This window comes from Danio rerio, chromosome 11 (genome assembly GCF_052040795.2).
Source record: "Danio rerio strain M-AB ecotype USA chromosome 11, GRCz13ab, whole genome shotgun sequence".
Lineage (NCBI taxonomy): Eukaryota > Metazoa > Chordata > Actinopteri > Cypriniformes > Danionidae > Danio > Danio rerio.
Window position 1 is genome coordinate 26,276,861 of NC_141031.1, and position 17,209 is coordinate 26,294,069.

Here is a 17,209-nt window from a genome sequence, read left to right on the forward strand (position 1 = left end):
AGCGAAGGCCATTTAAGTAAAAGTAATATGCTAGTAACAGTATATTATAAAAAATATAATTTTACACTGTTAAAATGAGAATTTTTTTATTTCATTTAAATATTACACTGTAAAAAAATCTGTTAATGAGCAGTTTCTGTATTTTGTGATTCACAAGTGTTTTTTGTTTATTTACGGTTGTGAACTGCATTATGGGATGTTGATCTCTGCTCTATCAACGTTTGATGTTGAAAATTCATCTACAGTTTAAGAAAGTGACTAAAGTTCATTGACATTTTAGTAGTTTGAATAAGAATTAATAGAGAGAAATCAGTCTGTAAAATAACAGAAAATATTACGGCAGTTTTTTGTTTTTTACTTTTCAAAATTAAAAGTTGTTGGAAAAAAGATCAAGGATGCAATTCAAAAACAAATATACAAGAGAAAAATAAAAACATGAATCACAAAATATGGAAAACTTTTAATTTATGGATTGTTTTTGCAGTGTATAAATTAAGGCTCTAAAATCACTACAACAAAAACATGAAAGTATTAATAAAAACTACAATAGTTGCTTATGACATTTTTATTGTGTGATATTTATAGTGTGAAGTGCACTGCAAAAAAAAAAAAAAAAAAGTTATTTTATGGTTTTTTTCTCCCAGCTGCTGAGGTCATAAGTCATAAAATAATGTGTGTTAATTCAGACATTTACCAAAAAATAACGGCCCTCAAATTACAGACTTGTACTGTAAAATAACGGCCGTTAAATTACATTTACAGTAAAATGACCTTAAATTACAGATATAATAAATAATAAATTACAGTAAAATAAAGTACGATAAATACAGACATTTGCCATAAAATAAAGGACGGTCAATAACAGACATTTACCGAAAATAACAGACCTTAAATTACAGACATATACCGAAAATAATGGACATTTAATTACAGACATTTACCAAATATAACAGACCTTAAATTACAGACATTTACCGTAAAATAACGGATGTTACATTACAGACATTTACTGTAAAATAATGGACGTTAAATACAGACATTTACCGTAAAATGAAGAACGTTAAATTACAGACATGTACCCAAAATAACGGACATTAAATTACAGACATTTACTGAACACAATGAAAGTTAAATTACAGAAATTACAGATGTTTAATGGATGTTAAATTGCAATTGAGGCAAAATTATTAGCCCTCCTGTGAAATTTATATTCTTTGTCAAATATTGATTTATTTAGCTTCCCTCGCCTTTTTCAAATATTTCCCAAGATTTATTTCAACACATTTTAAAACATAGTTTGATTAACTATTTTATCTTGTCTTTGTCATGACTAAACTAGTTAATATTTTTCTATCATTTAGGTTAAATTTAAAAGCTTAAATAATTAGGCTAACTACAAGTTTTGTTTATTAGGCAAGTCATTGGATAACAGTGGCTTGTTCTGTAGCTAATCGAAAAAAAAAACAAATGAAATGAGGGCTTAAATACAGTAGGAAATATATAAGCCCTTGCTGTTAAGAGCCAATAGAAAATATTCAAATAATAATTACAATTTCAAAGAACTAATCATTTTGTCTTGAACTTCTATTTTATTTACTTATAGCAAGTACACCCCTAACAGTTTGATACAGATTCATTCATCATATTCTCCAATAAACGGCCCCTGGTTGCACAAACCAACCCATCATCCACACCACATTTCACTGAGCCTCAGCGCTCCCATTGATTTTGCCCACATCCGGATGAACACAATGGCTTCTACAGTTTAATGTAGCCGATACAACTTCTCTCCTTTACTCAAATGGCAGGAGGCAAAAAACGAATGGTGAAATGAATAACAAGCCCATGACGATAAATCTTTTGTGGAGCCCGGAAAGTGCAGCACACGTATATTTTATTTAGGAGAGATGAATACATTTTGCTTTGACCCCCAGAGACTGGTAAATATTAATGCCCTTTGCCTTCCGCCGTCTGAGAGAAAGAAAAAAAAAAGCCAGGCCTTTTAAACACCTGTCACATATATCTCTCGCGGACACCATTAGCTAAAATGTCCTCGGTCAGAGCTTTAAGCCACCTTTCAGTATACCAGAGAGGATTCTGTAATTACTGCTTTAAATGAATGGGGTTAAGTTGCTCTCTCAGTATAGGTGCATTGACAAAGTGAAGTCCGGTGATTCATGCGAATGCATGGAGCAACATTAAGTGTTAATTAAATCCAATTTAATTAAGTGGGTAAATGTGTTTTCCGCTTCCTTCAAGCTACACGGTAGAAAAAATATAAAAAATTAGAGAACAGACTATACAGTTTCCTAAATTGCATGGTAACTGCTTATGAACACTATGAAGTTATTCTAACATGAGTAAAGAAGTGGTTTTTACATTCTGTAATAAAAATTCTTGAAAAAATTTGTTTACCAAAAACATAGTTTGTCATCTTTTGCTCAATTTATTTCAAACCTGTCTGAGTCTTCTTTTTCTGATGAACACGAAAAAAGATATTGGGTATTGGGCCCACACAGAATCTGCACATGTAGAATTTTGCTAAATTTTTAGCCCATCATTGATTTTGTTTCTTTGTAAACGTGTGCAAGTTCATATTTGTTCCATTTTTAAATAAATTTCATTGATATTATTGACTAATATGAAAATATGTATATGACTTATTTACAATACAGTTTGTAAAGCAATATTTTATGTCTTTTAGTAAATATATTATATTAGAGACTTGATTTGTTTACCAAATAAAGTGGATCTAATTATATATTATATTATATATTAAATATATAAAATGAAAAAATATATATTATATTCATTCATTCATCTTCTGCCGCTTTTCCGGGGCCGGGTCGCGAGGGCAGCAGTCTTAGGAGAGAACCCCAGACTTCCCTTTCCCCAGACACTTCCTCCAGCTCCTCCCGCGGGATCCCGAGGCGTTCCCAGGCAAGCCGAGAGGGACATGCCTGGAACACCTCCCTAGGTACTGTAGGCGTCCAGGAGGCATCCGAAACAGATGTCCGAGCCACCTCAGCTGACTTCTCTCGATGTGGAGGAGCAGCGACTCTACTCTGAGCTCCCGGGTGTCAGAGCTTCTCACCCTATCCATAAGGGTGAGCCCTGCCACCCTTTGAAGGAAACTCATTTCGGCCGCTTGTATCCGAGATCTTGTCCTTTCGGTCATGATCCAAAGCTCATGACCATAGGTGAAAGTAGGAACGTAGATTAACCGGTAAATCGAGAGCTTTGCCTTTCAGCTCAGCTCCTTCTTCACCACAACGGACAGGTACATTACCGCATTACTGCTGCTGCTGCACCAATCCGCCTGTCAATCTCACGTTCCATCTTTCCCTCACTCGTGAACAAAACCCCGAGATACTTAAAACCCTCCACCTGGGGTAAGGACTTTCCTCTAACCTGAAGATGGCAAACCATCTATTATTATCTATTATCTATTAACTATTATATATATATATATATATATATATATATATATATATATATATATATATATATATATATATATATATATATATATTTATATATATATATATTTATATATATATATAATATATTAATATTATTTTTAAGATTTAAGCTCAAAGTTTAAGTCTGTGTCCAAACTCATTTTTGCTATTTTATATGCATATTTTAGGTCAATGAATGATTATTATTACTACTACTTATAATAACATTAAACAAATTTCAATTTTCATGAATAAACTGCCTACAAAAGAGTCGGATTCTACCAAAGGCCCTGAGGTAAAATAGGCATGGGAGGAGGAAGCAGTTTTTATATTTCATTTATTCATTCGTTTTCTTTTCAGCTTAGTCCCTTTATTCATCAAGAGTCGCCACAGCGGAATGAACCGCAAACTTATCCAGCATAGGTTTTACACAGCGAATGCCCTTCCTGCTGCAACCAAGAACTGGGAAACATCCATACACACTCGTTCACACACCACAGGCAATTTAGTTTATTCAATTCACCTTTAGTGCTTGTCTTTGGACTGTGGAGGGAAACCAGAGTACTTGGAGGAAACCCACATGAACACGGGGAGAACATGCAAACTCCACACAGAAATGCCAGCTGACCCAGGCGAGACTTGAACCACAACCTTCTTGCTGTGAGGCGACAGTGCTAACCACTGAGCCACTGTGTCTCCCTGTTTTTATATTCATGTAGACAATATATATATATTCATATTTATAGATATTTGTGTGTTGTTGCACATCCTTGTGTGTGCAATAAGGAAAGTACACGTGTTTTGGACCTGCGTAGGCACATAACACTAATACACTCTTTGAATAGCAAATGAAAACCTTGGGCCATTGACTTTAGACCAGCTTTTAGATGGCCAATGGTGCAGTCATTTTCAGTTGCTTCAAAATAGCAAATCACCAACAGTGCAACTTAACACACCTCCTTTTCATACCAGTACGCCTATGTGTGCACAAATGGGCACAAATTAATTTGCTATATAAACAATGTGAAAATGAAACCTGCGCCAAGCAGAAACTATCAAAAAACATTTGTGAAGAATGCATAATAGGGCCCATAGTCTTTTGTATTTAACATAAATTGTGAGTACATGAAAAATTTTAAGTGAACTATCCCTTTAATTATCTGACAAACCTGGCAGAAAAACGGTTCAGTTTTCACAGACTTTGTAAGATAGTAATTCTATCTAAGGCTGTCACTGAAAAAAAATATTCAAAGATGAACCCTTAGATAGATTTACTAACAGTTTTTAAGTTAAGTGGTTGTAAACAAGTTATTTTGGCTGAATTAAAACAATGGGGGGTGGGGGAAGGGTCACGAAACACCAAAACACATTTTTTGAGCTGTTGACAGTCGTATATGTGTCCCACGCTGCTAAAACACTATTAGGACACCTATATTTCACTAAAAAGTGTAACATGGTTGTTTTTGCGTTATTTTAAGCAAATTCATACTTCCGGTTTGAAACAAATTTTTGAAGCTGCGTCACGGTCATGACATAATAGCGTTGTATTCCAGCGTGCAGACTGGGCGTCTGTGCCAGAGTGTGTTTTATTGCGTCTTACAGTGATGCATTAATGCATGTGTGAGGCTTGGTTCAAACCAATCAGTGTGCTCTATTGTGCAACTTCATTAATATTCCTTTCTGTCACAGTGTTTAGACGACACTCACACCACGTTGTATTGGCAAAACAAGCGTGAACGGCTTTTATAGTTTGCTGCCGTTAAGTTTCGTTTTCATTTTCTCTCTGTGAGAGCTCAGTCTCACGTGTGGATTAACAGTGTACGCGACGCTCGACAACAATAACTTACGTGTCTAAGGAGGAACATTGTTTACCTGAGAGCTGTTCTCATCTGCAAACGCTGAGATCCGGATTCGCTTGTAGTTTCCTCTTAATAAAGACGCGGCTCTAGTTGCTGGTGATTGTCCTGTCTCTACAGATTTGGTAAGTGAGCGACCAGCGCTCTTTGTTTATTCAATTTGTTTGTATCGAACTAAGTTAACCATTGCACCGAGTGTAAACATGTAAGCACCACAACCAAACTTTAACCTTGTGTAGGGTTTTCACCACATTTAGTGACCGGAATAACACACGCGGCTTTCTGACGCTACCTGCCGTGTGCATCTAAGTTTTCCGGGAAATGCGGAGAAATCAATCGCCGTGCGGTATCAAACATTGCATAAAAAATACACGCTCAGAGCAGTTCCTCGAATCAAATATTTCATTTGTCGCGAGGGGCATGAATGAATTCCCTGAATGAAAGAGCCAAACTGCAGTTAAAGTCCACCATTTAATAATTTGGCAAATAATTCGACTACCGATCTCCATGTAGGTTAAACACCATCACTTTCTACTGTGTGTGTGTGTGTGTGTGTGTGTATATATATATATATATATATATATATATATATATATATATATATATATATATATATATATTTTGACTCGCGTGTGCCCAAATAGACACTCCCACACCATCCCACTTTTCTTCCTCCAACACTCCCCCCTAAACAGAGCTGGACACGCCCACTTTTCTGACTTTTTCCAAAGTAGAGGTGTGAAAACACCCTGCTGAAACGAGGGGGTTTCATGGCCCTTTAAGAAGCAACCAGTATAGTACAAGTACAAAAAACAAACACATACAGTAAAACTGGATTTCACCGTTTTTCCTGTTGGGCTGCCATTAAGTCTGTCTGGCTTTCTGTGAAAACAACTGCCTGGATGTATACTTATCTTTTACATATTGTTGTATATGGTGTACATACAAGTTATGTACACCCCCTTAATGGAATAGGTCTCTCCAAAATGAAAATCACTTACTCTCCATTTGTTTCTTTTTTTTGTTGAACACAAAGGAAGATATACTGAAGAAAGTGGGAAAAATTGACTATTGTCTATTGACTATTTTGACTTTCATGTTTTTTGTTTTTGTTTTTTTGGTTCCTACTATGGATGTCAATAACTGCTTTTCCCCAATATTCTTCAGAATATCTTCTTTGGTGTTTATCATAAGAAAGAAATTCATAAAAGTTTAGAATCACTTGGTGTGAATATATGATTAAGACATTTTTAACCTGATTTTTTAAATCCTAACCTATTTTTAAACCTGATGTGGTATTAGTAGTATACCATCACATATTATCAACTTCATTTTTCTTCTGATTATGAATTCTGAAAACATTGACAGAAATAATTGCACCTTTAATACACAAAACACAATAGTGCATTGATGTGGATAATAATATAGGTACATAGTTACATTGAAAAAAAAAACATTGACAGCCAATCAGAATGCATCTTGCTTAAATGAGTGAGAACGTTTTAAGTGACCAGCACTCTCACAGTAAACAGTAAGTTATTGAGTTGTTACTGTTTATGTTTATTTTTGTATCATTTTTATTGGTCTGAACTGGATTTTAGACTATAGAAGCAGCCCTGAAGCTCATAATATTCTGTTCAAGAGTCCTGAGAGAAAAATCAAAGGATTATGAAGCTCTTTGAGATAATTAGGATAAACACGGGCAGATGCTCCTGTGATAAACTCAACGCCAGTCAGCGCATTTCAACCTGTCCTGAGAATCCGGCCTGGTTTAATCATTCTGAGTGCTTTCACACTTTTGCATTTCAAGTCGCTCCTTAATTTAGTTTTCCCTCCATCAAGAGGCTAGACTTTAGGTACCACTGCCAAAAATCTGACTGATTCATTTTGCCAGTGCAAGTGTTCCATGTGTCAAGGCAAAGTGGGCAATATTTTAGAGAGTTTCATAATGGAATTGAATCCTTTCTTGAGGTTATTGACTGCAAAGTGACAAGTAAAGTTTTAGGGGAAAAAGCACTTCATCAGACAACACATTTTAAACAATGAGAAGCCATGAAATACCCAAGATCTAAATGTATATAGTTAGAGGCAAATTATTGAAAGTACACTTGCTAAAATACAAGGTTGGAGAGTTCCAGAATACATGTAATAATAAATAAAGCAAATTTTAGTTATAATTATATTTATTTATTTATTTTATTTATTTATTTAATTTTTTTTTTGTATGCTAAGCATATTTTTTAAAAATGTGATGTAAGATTATTTGTTATTTGTTTATAAATATATTTTATATTTTGCATCAAATTTATAATAAGCATTTTTGACAAGTATTTTTAAACAGACAGAAGGAAACAAAAGTAATCTTATTACTTTCTTTTGTGGTGCTTGGATTTTGATGGCAAATACATTTTCATAAAGTAATTTGTATGTAATGTAAACAGGGATGCTGACAACGGAGCTGTGGATCAGGCAGGCAACGGTCAACATGGTCAAACAGATGTACAGTATAGAATCATAGTCATTAAACATGATCAGTATAGGCACCAATCAATGTAATTATACAAGGCGAGGGTCAAAACATGGCACGGCAAGGCAAGGAAAGGTAAATGCATTGTACTGTTCACAGTAACAGTATAACAGAACTTAGCCCAGAGGTGTGCGTATGTGTTATGTATATAGTCCCTGCAATCAGCCCATATCACTCTGACTGTGTGTGTTTAATCAATAGAACATGGAACAGGTGCGTGTGAGGTGCGTCACTGGATATGTAGTTCTTTTGCTGGCAGATATGTAGTTCTCCAGCAATCTGCATGGGCTAGATCGCTGGTGACTGTGACATCGTAACTGTAATACACTTTTATAGTAAAGTCAGCTAAAATAGTGTTTCCAATTTTTGTATTTATTTTCTCTCTATACCTTAAGCTGGCCACATTTTTTGCCGGCCACATTTAGTAGCTTTAAAATGTTATTTTTAAGGTAACTGCAAGTACTTTTTTTCTGTCTTTGAATAGGCTTATTTCAATGTAATGTATTCGTTTTACAGTATATATTTTTAAACGATGACAAAAAAACTATGTAATGTAATGTAATGTGTATTTATATAGCGCATTTATTGTGTATGGCCATACACCCAAAGCGCTTAACAATCATGAGAGGGGGGGGTCTCTCCACACCACCAGTAGTGTGCAGCATCCACTTGGATGATGCGACGGCTGCCACAGGACAACGGCGCCAGTGTGCTCGCGACACACTAGCTATTGGTGGAGTGAAGTGACAGTGATAGAGCCAATTCGGTGGATGGGGATGATTGGGAGGCCATGATCTTAAGGACCGATAGAGGGACTTTGGCCAGGACACCGGGGTTACACCCCTGCTCTTTTACGAGAAGTGCCATGGGATTTTTAATGACCACAGAAACCTCAGAACCTCGGTTTTACGTCTCATCCGAAAGACGGCGCCCACTGACAGTGTAGTGTCCCCTTCACTTTTACTGGGGCATTAACATCTTAAAACTAACTTTGTTAACCTGCAGAGTTCTTTTCAACATCTAAACTCAATTCACAATTCAATGTCCCTCAATGCAATACTAAAATGTGAAAGCAAAACAATTATTCAAAAGTAATGTTGCTCACAAACACTGATATAAATAAATACATTTTAATTAATTTTAGAGTAAAATGCATTACTTATAACAACATATATACCTTTCAACTTAAGGAGTCATGTATGTTTTCTCTATGTATTTTCACACATGTAGCAAGCTGTATGAACCTGCTTTTATAGGCATCAAAATAAAATGGACATCTTAAAACCTGCTTGCATGGGTGGTGTGAAACAGACCTGTAACACTTACTTAGATTGAACACTTTCAGCTCATCCATGTTCATGATGCTCTAGTGGATCCATTTGTGCTTATTGATTATTCTGTTAGTAAACGATATTTCACATGACATCAGGCGAAACTGTCCACTCTGTTAACTGGAAACATTAGCTGTTTGCTTCTTTATAAGGGCAATAAAATCGTCAATAACTCTATTCTGCAAAGACACTTTTACCAATGCAGCTAAAGTTGAACTAAGCCAAACACTGTGCTAGGGAAAATAGAACAAGGCACAGGTGAATATAACGGGTAACAATGACAACATAAGCCCCTTTTTCAACTAAATCAATGTGCTGTTCAGGTTTTTACATAATATATATTTTTTATTATTATCAAGTGTGACCACACTACAGCACCTTCAATATTTACCTTAAAACAGAGTAGTGTATAATATACCCCTGGCCTTCAGACGCTAACATTCTTTATTTTTGTTTTGTTATATTTTATTGACTTTTTTTAAGTAAAAAAATACTAATTGTACCCCTGTTGCCTATTCTCTATTCTACTTACTATATGTAAAACTACTTTTATATGAACTTAACTTTTATCATATACACTTACTCACTGGCTACTTTATTGGACACCTGTCCAACCGCTCGTTAACTCAAATTTCTCATCAGCTAATCACATAGCAGCAAGTTAACATGATCAAGACGATCTGCAGCAGTTCAAACTGAGCATCAGAATGGGGATTTAAGTGACTTTGAATGCTGCATGGTTGTTGCGGCCAGACGGGCTGGTCTAAGTATTTCAGAAACTGCTGATCTACTGGGATTTTCATGCACTACTCTACCTACTGAGTAATGTTGCTGGCCATGTCCAACCCTTTATGACTGCAGTGTATCTTCTGATGGCTGTTTCCAGCAGGATAACACACCATGCCATAACGCTCGAATAATCTCAGACTGGTTTCCTTATGCCGAGTTCAGACTGCATGATTTTCAAAGTAGTCGTGTCACAGAGGTTTTCACACTGCATGACTATCTGGGCTAGCATTTTTTATTTTTTATTTTTTTGTTATTAACTACATAATGAGAAAGAAGCTTGATGGGGTAGAAAATGTACATATTTGCTCACCTGGATTTAAAGGGAATTAGCCATTTCTCCTCAACTTAAGTTGATAATAAATTAATTATTTTTTTAACTTTCTGTATGAAATGTCAAACAGACACGGGTGTTCCTGAGTCCTTTCAAACTTCCACTAGTTTTTCCTCCATTTTGTGGGTCCAAATAAACCAAAAATTTGAGCTTTTAACTTCTCCCCCATCCTCGCGCTGGCCTGCAGGTATACACACACACACACACACACACAAGTGAATGCTGCTCTCTCATTGGCTGTAGGCGATCGCCGATGTTATTTTCAATCAAAACTAATTTCACACGCCATGATTTGAATTGCCGACAGCTCCAGATATTTAGCATGACAAATATCTCACGAGCATCGGCGACTCATCAGCGATTCTCTCAGATCGCGTCTTTAATATTTCATACTGTGTGATTGTCGCTCAAGTGCATGAGCACCTATTTGCCTGTGATTTCAAGCATATGTCTGCTATTTCTCAAAACCTGTCGGCGAGCCAAAATCGGGGCTAAAATTGCGCAGTCTGAACTAGGCATTTAACATGACAATGAGTTCAAATGGCCTTCACAGTCACCAGAAATCAATCCAATAGAGCACCTTTGGGATGTGGCGAAACCGAAGATTCGCATCATGGATGTGCAGCCGACAAATCTACAGCAACTGCATGATGCTATCATGGACCAAAATGTCTAAGGAATAATTCCAGTAGCTTGTTGAATCTATGCCATAAAGGATTAAGGCAGATCTGAAGGCAAAATCGGGTCCAACCCGGTACTAGTAAGGCGTACCTAATAAAGTGGCTAGTGAGTGTACAGGTTTGTATTTAAGATATTTTTGTTCATTTGTTGCTTTTATTTCTTTTAATGTCTTCATTTGTAATTTTACCACTTGATAAATTGCCCAAAGCGCTGTGTACACTAGAGTGGACAGTTTTTATTTATTTTTCTGAAACGCTGTAAAAATGGCAATATGCAAAAAGCCATGTGATCTACTTGTAATTGCATTATCAAAAAATGAAGCTCATGCTGTAGAAGGTCAGGTTGAATGTAATTTAGCAGTTCTCCTTTAAAAGCTCCATGCATGCAGCGGGGATGAAGAGCATGAGGAGGAAGACAGAGCTGATGTTAGTTTCAAAGACACCCACAGCTTCAAAGCTGAAGACAGAAAGACTGAGACTGCTGTGTTTTGCCCAGCACTTTGCTCTCCGGCCAGGAGCCAGTGGGAGGCGGAGACCACCTGGAAAGCTACTCTGACAGATCAGCCGCATGACGTCCTTCATCAAAGTCACACATTGAGATTTGTCAGCCGTGCTGTTAGCTTATTGTTGTAGTGTTTTATTACATTTAAAGTTTAGACAAGGATGCAAACAAACACAGGTGCAGCTTAAGTAAAATATTAAGTAAATAATTATCTTGAGAATATAAAATGAGCATTTTTATATTTAATTAAAATTAAAATTAATATAGAGTGATTTAGGACATTTATTTTAGCATAATTTATATAAATGGACAACCCTTCAAAGATAGTCTATGTCCATCAGCAGAGTATGTATGATTGTTAATGGTCCAAGAATGCTAAACACAGTAGAATTACTTTCGTTTATTCATTAAATGTCTTCAAAGCGGTGATTTTTAAAAACTGTTTTTGGCTTTTGGTCGTGATCGATTCCAGTCTTTGTTTTCTATGTGCTTCCCATTTTAACTTATGGAGACGGCAAGTTGTGTACGACGACACGCGACACAACGTAAGTGTCAATCATCAGTCAAAGCCCCTCCTCCTCTGATGACATCACTAAGCATGACATACTGCAGTTCAGCTGCACTTTCCATGACTGACTGCCTAAATTACGATAAATGTATAGGGAAAATGAATGCCAGCGCTCGTAATAAGAGTGTGAGATCACAGGAATGAGGTAAGAGTCACACTGTCACTCCAAGGACCTAAAACATTTCTTCAGTATCACTAAAAAACGACTAGGCCTGCTGCTGGTAGTGTCGTGTTGTGTTTTGTACTTGTCGTCTGCACCAGAAAGGCAAAAAACTTGTCTTGTTCTCCTATTTCTCTCACAAAAAATGGATGATATTAAAGTATGTAGATATAGGCTGGCTATATTGTTTTAAATACTATTAAGAATTTTGAAAACGTGGTGGGTAATTAGAAAATTCCATTGTCTTCTGTAGAATAATAAAATTAAATGCAACATAGCTCAGGTTTACAAAAAAAAATACAAATTTGCGTTTAGTGAATTATATTATTCATTCATTGATTCATTCATTTATTCATTCATTTTCAGCTTAATCCCTTTAATAATCAGGGGTCGCCACAGCGGAATGTACCACCAACTTATCCAGCACATGTTTTAAACACCAGTGACCTTGCTGTGAGTTAACAGCGAAAGCCACTGTGCCACTGCGCTGCCTATATTATATCATATTATATTTGAACATATTATATTATTATATTTTGATTATATCATATTATAATTTATTTCCTACTATTAAAAGGCTACACCATTTAACTGAATAAAAACATTTTAAATAAATGTACATATTTTTTAAAATATCAGTATTACTAAACCCTTTCAAATCATAATCAGAGTGGTTAAATTACTATTACTATATATATATATATATATATATATATATATATATATATATATATATATATATATATATATATATATATATATATATATATATATATATATAACTATAACTAAATAGCTTTGCTTGCTAAATCATTGAAAAAACTGTACAAAAGCACGCACATCCCTCTCAACTGGGTGCTCGGCCAAAAAAAATGTACAAAAAAATTTACAAAAAAAGTTTAAAAAAAGCATGATCATCGCATTACTTGTTACATGAAATATTCACCGGTGACAAAAGACATTAATAAAGTGCTGTTAAACACTGGCATATTATTTCAAGTGATCCCACCCTCAAAGAGTGTTTTGATAAGTCACCTCGTCTAGTACACAAAAGAACATCTAATATCCGAAATATGTTAGTAAGAGCTGATCTAAAACCCGCTCCACAGGGTAATTTTAAATGTGGGAATTGTTTACAGTGTAATTTCACATATAAAATGTCTACTTTCACACATCCTCATACAGCGAAAGAGTTTAATATTTGAGGCACTATTTTGTGTAAGACCGCGAACGTAATCTATATGCTGCGGTGCCCATGTGGTTTATGTTATGTAGGTAAGACGAGTAGGCCTTTAAAAATTCGTATTTCTGAATATCGATGCGCTATTCGACATCATGATCCTAGTCCGGTTGCGCAACACTTTTTAGTTATGAGACATTCCGTCTCTGCTCCACAATATATACAGTAGGGATTGAAGTTGTGAAGTGTCCACGTCGGGGGGGTGATCTTAATAAATTGCTGTTGCAATGAGAAGCCTTCTGGATTTTCACTTTAGACACATTGTTTCCTAAAGGTTTAAATGAGCAGTTTGACATTCGTCCTTTTCTTTAATAATTTTTGAATAAGTCTTTAATAGTTAATTAGTTTCCCAGAGATGGGTTGCGGCTGGAGGGGCATCTGCTGCGTGGAAGTGTGCGGGATGTGTTGGCGGTTCATTCCGTTGTGGTGGCCCCAGATTGGTGGGGGGACTAAGCCAAAAAGATAATGAATGAATCGAAACGAAACGTTACACGCTTTATGTCAGCCTTTTTAATGTAATAAATTTTTAATCTTGGGAGCCTTGGTGTTGCCGCCTTTGATTAACATTTTCTTGCTAAATCATTGTCAGCGTGTTGTTGAGATAACATATATTTTAAAAATTATATATTTTTTATTCTTGTTTATTATATGTTTTTGATTTTATATAAAGGCACCAGAAAGGTTATAAACATGCTTGTTCTGCAGCTTTTCCCTCTGTCGCTTTCACTAACATGAGCAGTATTGATCTCCACCGATGGACATACAGTTGTCTGTCAGTCAGCATCTGCTCCAAGCTCACAATGTTCAATCTCTTTGAGTGCTCCATATGCTATCAGTCTTCCTGCAGGCCGCTAAATTAAACCCCTGCTTTTGTCCCTGTGTTTATTGTGTTTGAATGACATTCATCAAACACAGTGTCACTTTAGATATATCCAATACATATATGGGTCAATGACATCACTGCTTTCCTTTGTGGTCAGATCTAAATATATATTAAAAATGTAATCCACACAGACAGTATGTAATGACTTGAACAAAAGTTTTCTATTTTTCTATTAGTTCGTTATAGTGAAATATTTTAATGACTTTTAAATATTTTTTTTTTTGAGTATTTTGAAAAACAAATGTTTTAAATATGTTTAAAAAAACGTTTTAAACTGTTTACCTAACAAATCATACTCAGTGTGACAAAAATGTATAATGGAAATTATATTAAATGTTACTTAAGTATGCATAAAATCATAATAAACTATATAATTTTCTAATTATTACACAAGAATGAATTATTTAATACTTCTTTGTTTTGTTTACTGTATTAAATATACTGTATATTGATATTCATGATTTTCATGATATTTGTTGTTGATTTTTCTGAAAAGCACAACAAACTCATTCAGATTTTTAAACAGCAAAATCTATTGTACATTCAGTAATTTTATATATGGAAACACTTTAAAGGGGTGGTTTAGAGTGTATTTTTAAGGCTTGGTTGTGCTTATTGGATGCAAAGCAATGTGTGCTCATGCTTCATTTGTAAAAAATCACATTCCTTTTTTATATATCTTACTTCGATTATACTCAGCTTACTTGAAAACAACTGTCATATTTCCTAGTTCCTACAAAGGCCTACAAATAAAAATACTTACAGGTTATGGCTCACAATCCACAGCTTCTTCTGTTATGGTTGAAGCTGCTCCTTCTTTGAGGAGTTTTTATCCGAATCAAGCACTGAGCTGAGAGATTCTGAAAGCTGTCCTTTCTCAAATGCTAGCTCTGTCTTTTTTATATATCTTTATAATTCTCTAATTCATAATTAAATTGAAATCGGTCTTTGTCAGTCACGTGCGTTTGTTGTGTGTGACGTCACGCCAGCGCCATTTTTGTGGTATCGCTTCGCGAGACAGCTAGAGAGAGACACATAACGGAAGAGAGATACATGCCATAAAAAGGTCAAGCTGGAAAATTACAAGAAGATCGAGAGTACGCTGTACCGCGATAAACTAAACAAACATGCCAGGGATCGTCATTTTGATAAACTGACTTGCATTCAGGATATAAATCTGCTTGAAATAACTGCAAACCAATGGAGTGCGCTGACGCCGTCCCCTCATTGCTGATAATGACATGTCATACTGTATATCATTAATGTCTTAATATACGTTTAGTTTAAACACCATTAAACCACAGTAAGTATTTCTAAGTTTTATTATAATAAAGTATTTCATTAGTTACATCTAATATTTACATTTAAAAACTAGACATGTTTGTATCCTGAGTATTTTACAAATACGAACAATAAGCAACAGAACAAAAAATGTAAATACTACTATCAATTTATTTAATAAAATACATTGAGTGCATAGAGAATAACAAAAAACATTAAATAAAATAATACACACAAATATTAAGATATGTTGAACACATTCACATATATGATAAAAGCTGAAAACCTGTAACTATTGACTTCCATTGTATTTTTTGGTTTTCCTACAATTCCTACTACAGATTTTCAGCTTTTTTTCATGATATCTTTATTAGTGTAAAGATAAAAAAAAAATAAACTCAAAGGTTTAGAACCACTTGATGGCAGGTAGTCACTTTATATTTGTGGGTGAATTATTTAGTTCTAACTACTGATTGACTTAATGTTTAACTTTGAGCAAAAGCACTTGTCTCAGTTCTTTAATTATTGTTGATTATTATTATTATTATTATTAATTATTCTCTGATTATTTAGTTCTAGTAATACCTGCTTACCCTGTGTTTGGTTTGGATGTACCAGTTTTGTTATTGTGAAGAACATAAAAAATAAATGATCTAACACATTTAAGTCATCCTCCATTTATTTACATTTATACAAATTATATTTCTATTTAGGCACTAAGGGAGAAGTCATTCCTGGAGAAATGCATCATATTGTTTACATAAGACAGGATGAAACATCAGCAAAACACACTCATACACACAGTGAAAGAAACAAAGTTACAAAAATTTAAAGGATTTTTTTAAAATAATGTATCAATTAAGCACAGAATGCATTAAATACACCTGGGCTTTTAACTCGTATTGGCAACTACAGCTCTTCTACACTACAGTTAAACGCTGGTTTGTTTGACAGTTAAAATCCTATGCTGTAATGCGACATCTTCACCTCACAAGGGAGTATCATGTTTATGGCTCAGTGCTTGTTATTAAGATTTTCTGTTTTTTTTCTGTTTGATACTTTAGCATCATTCTTGCTACAAAATCCATCAGACATCCTATATTCTTCAAGTTCACACAGCAGCTGTCAGTTCTCCTCCAACAGGCGGTTTACTTCTACACTTGTCATACACAATTTACATTCAGTTTGTCTCAGCTACCTCCTTAGTGTTGTGTCTCCTCATCAGTGTCTCTCACTAATTTCAACCTCAAATGTCTCCTTCCCAGCATGTTGTTCGTCCACATCTTCAGCTGACTGCAGTGTTGGTTTTCTTTCTCTTCTCTTAGTCTTTCTTGCAGAGTGTGCAGTGTCTGTCTGTGTAGTTTCTGTGTGGCCCAGATGTAGAGATGGTGCTCAGTCTGGGTCAGTCTCCATCTCATATGCAGCTTGGCTGGCAATGACAAAGTTAGAAATGTATATACAGCAAAAATATTACACGTAAAAAGAATAAGTAGAAAATAAATGTACTATAATGCTACATGCTTATGGAAATATGACATATTTGAGCATAAGAAACCTGAATTGGATTTTGAACTTTTAAGCATTAACTCCCAGAAAGAAC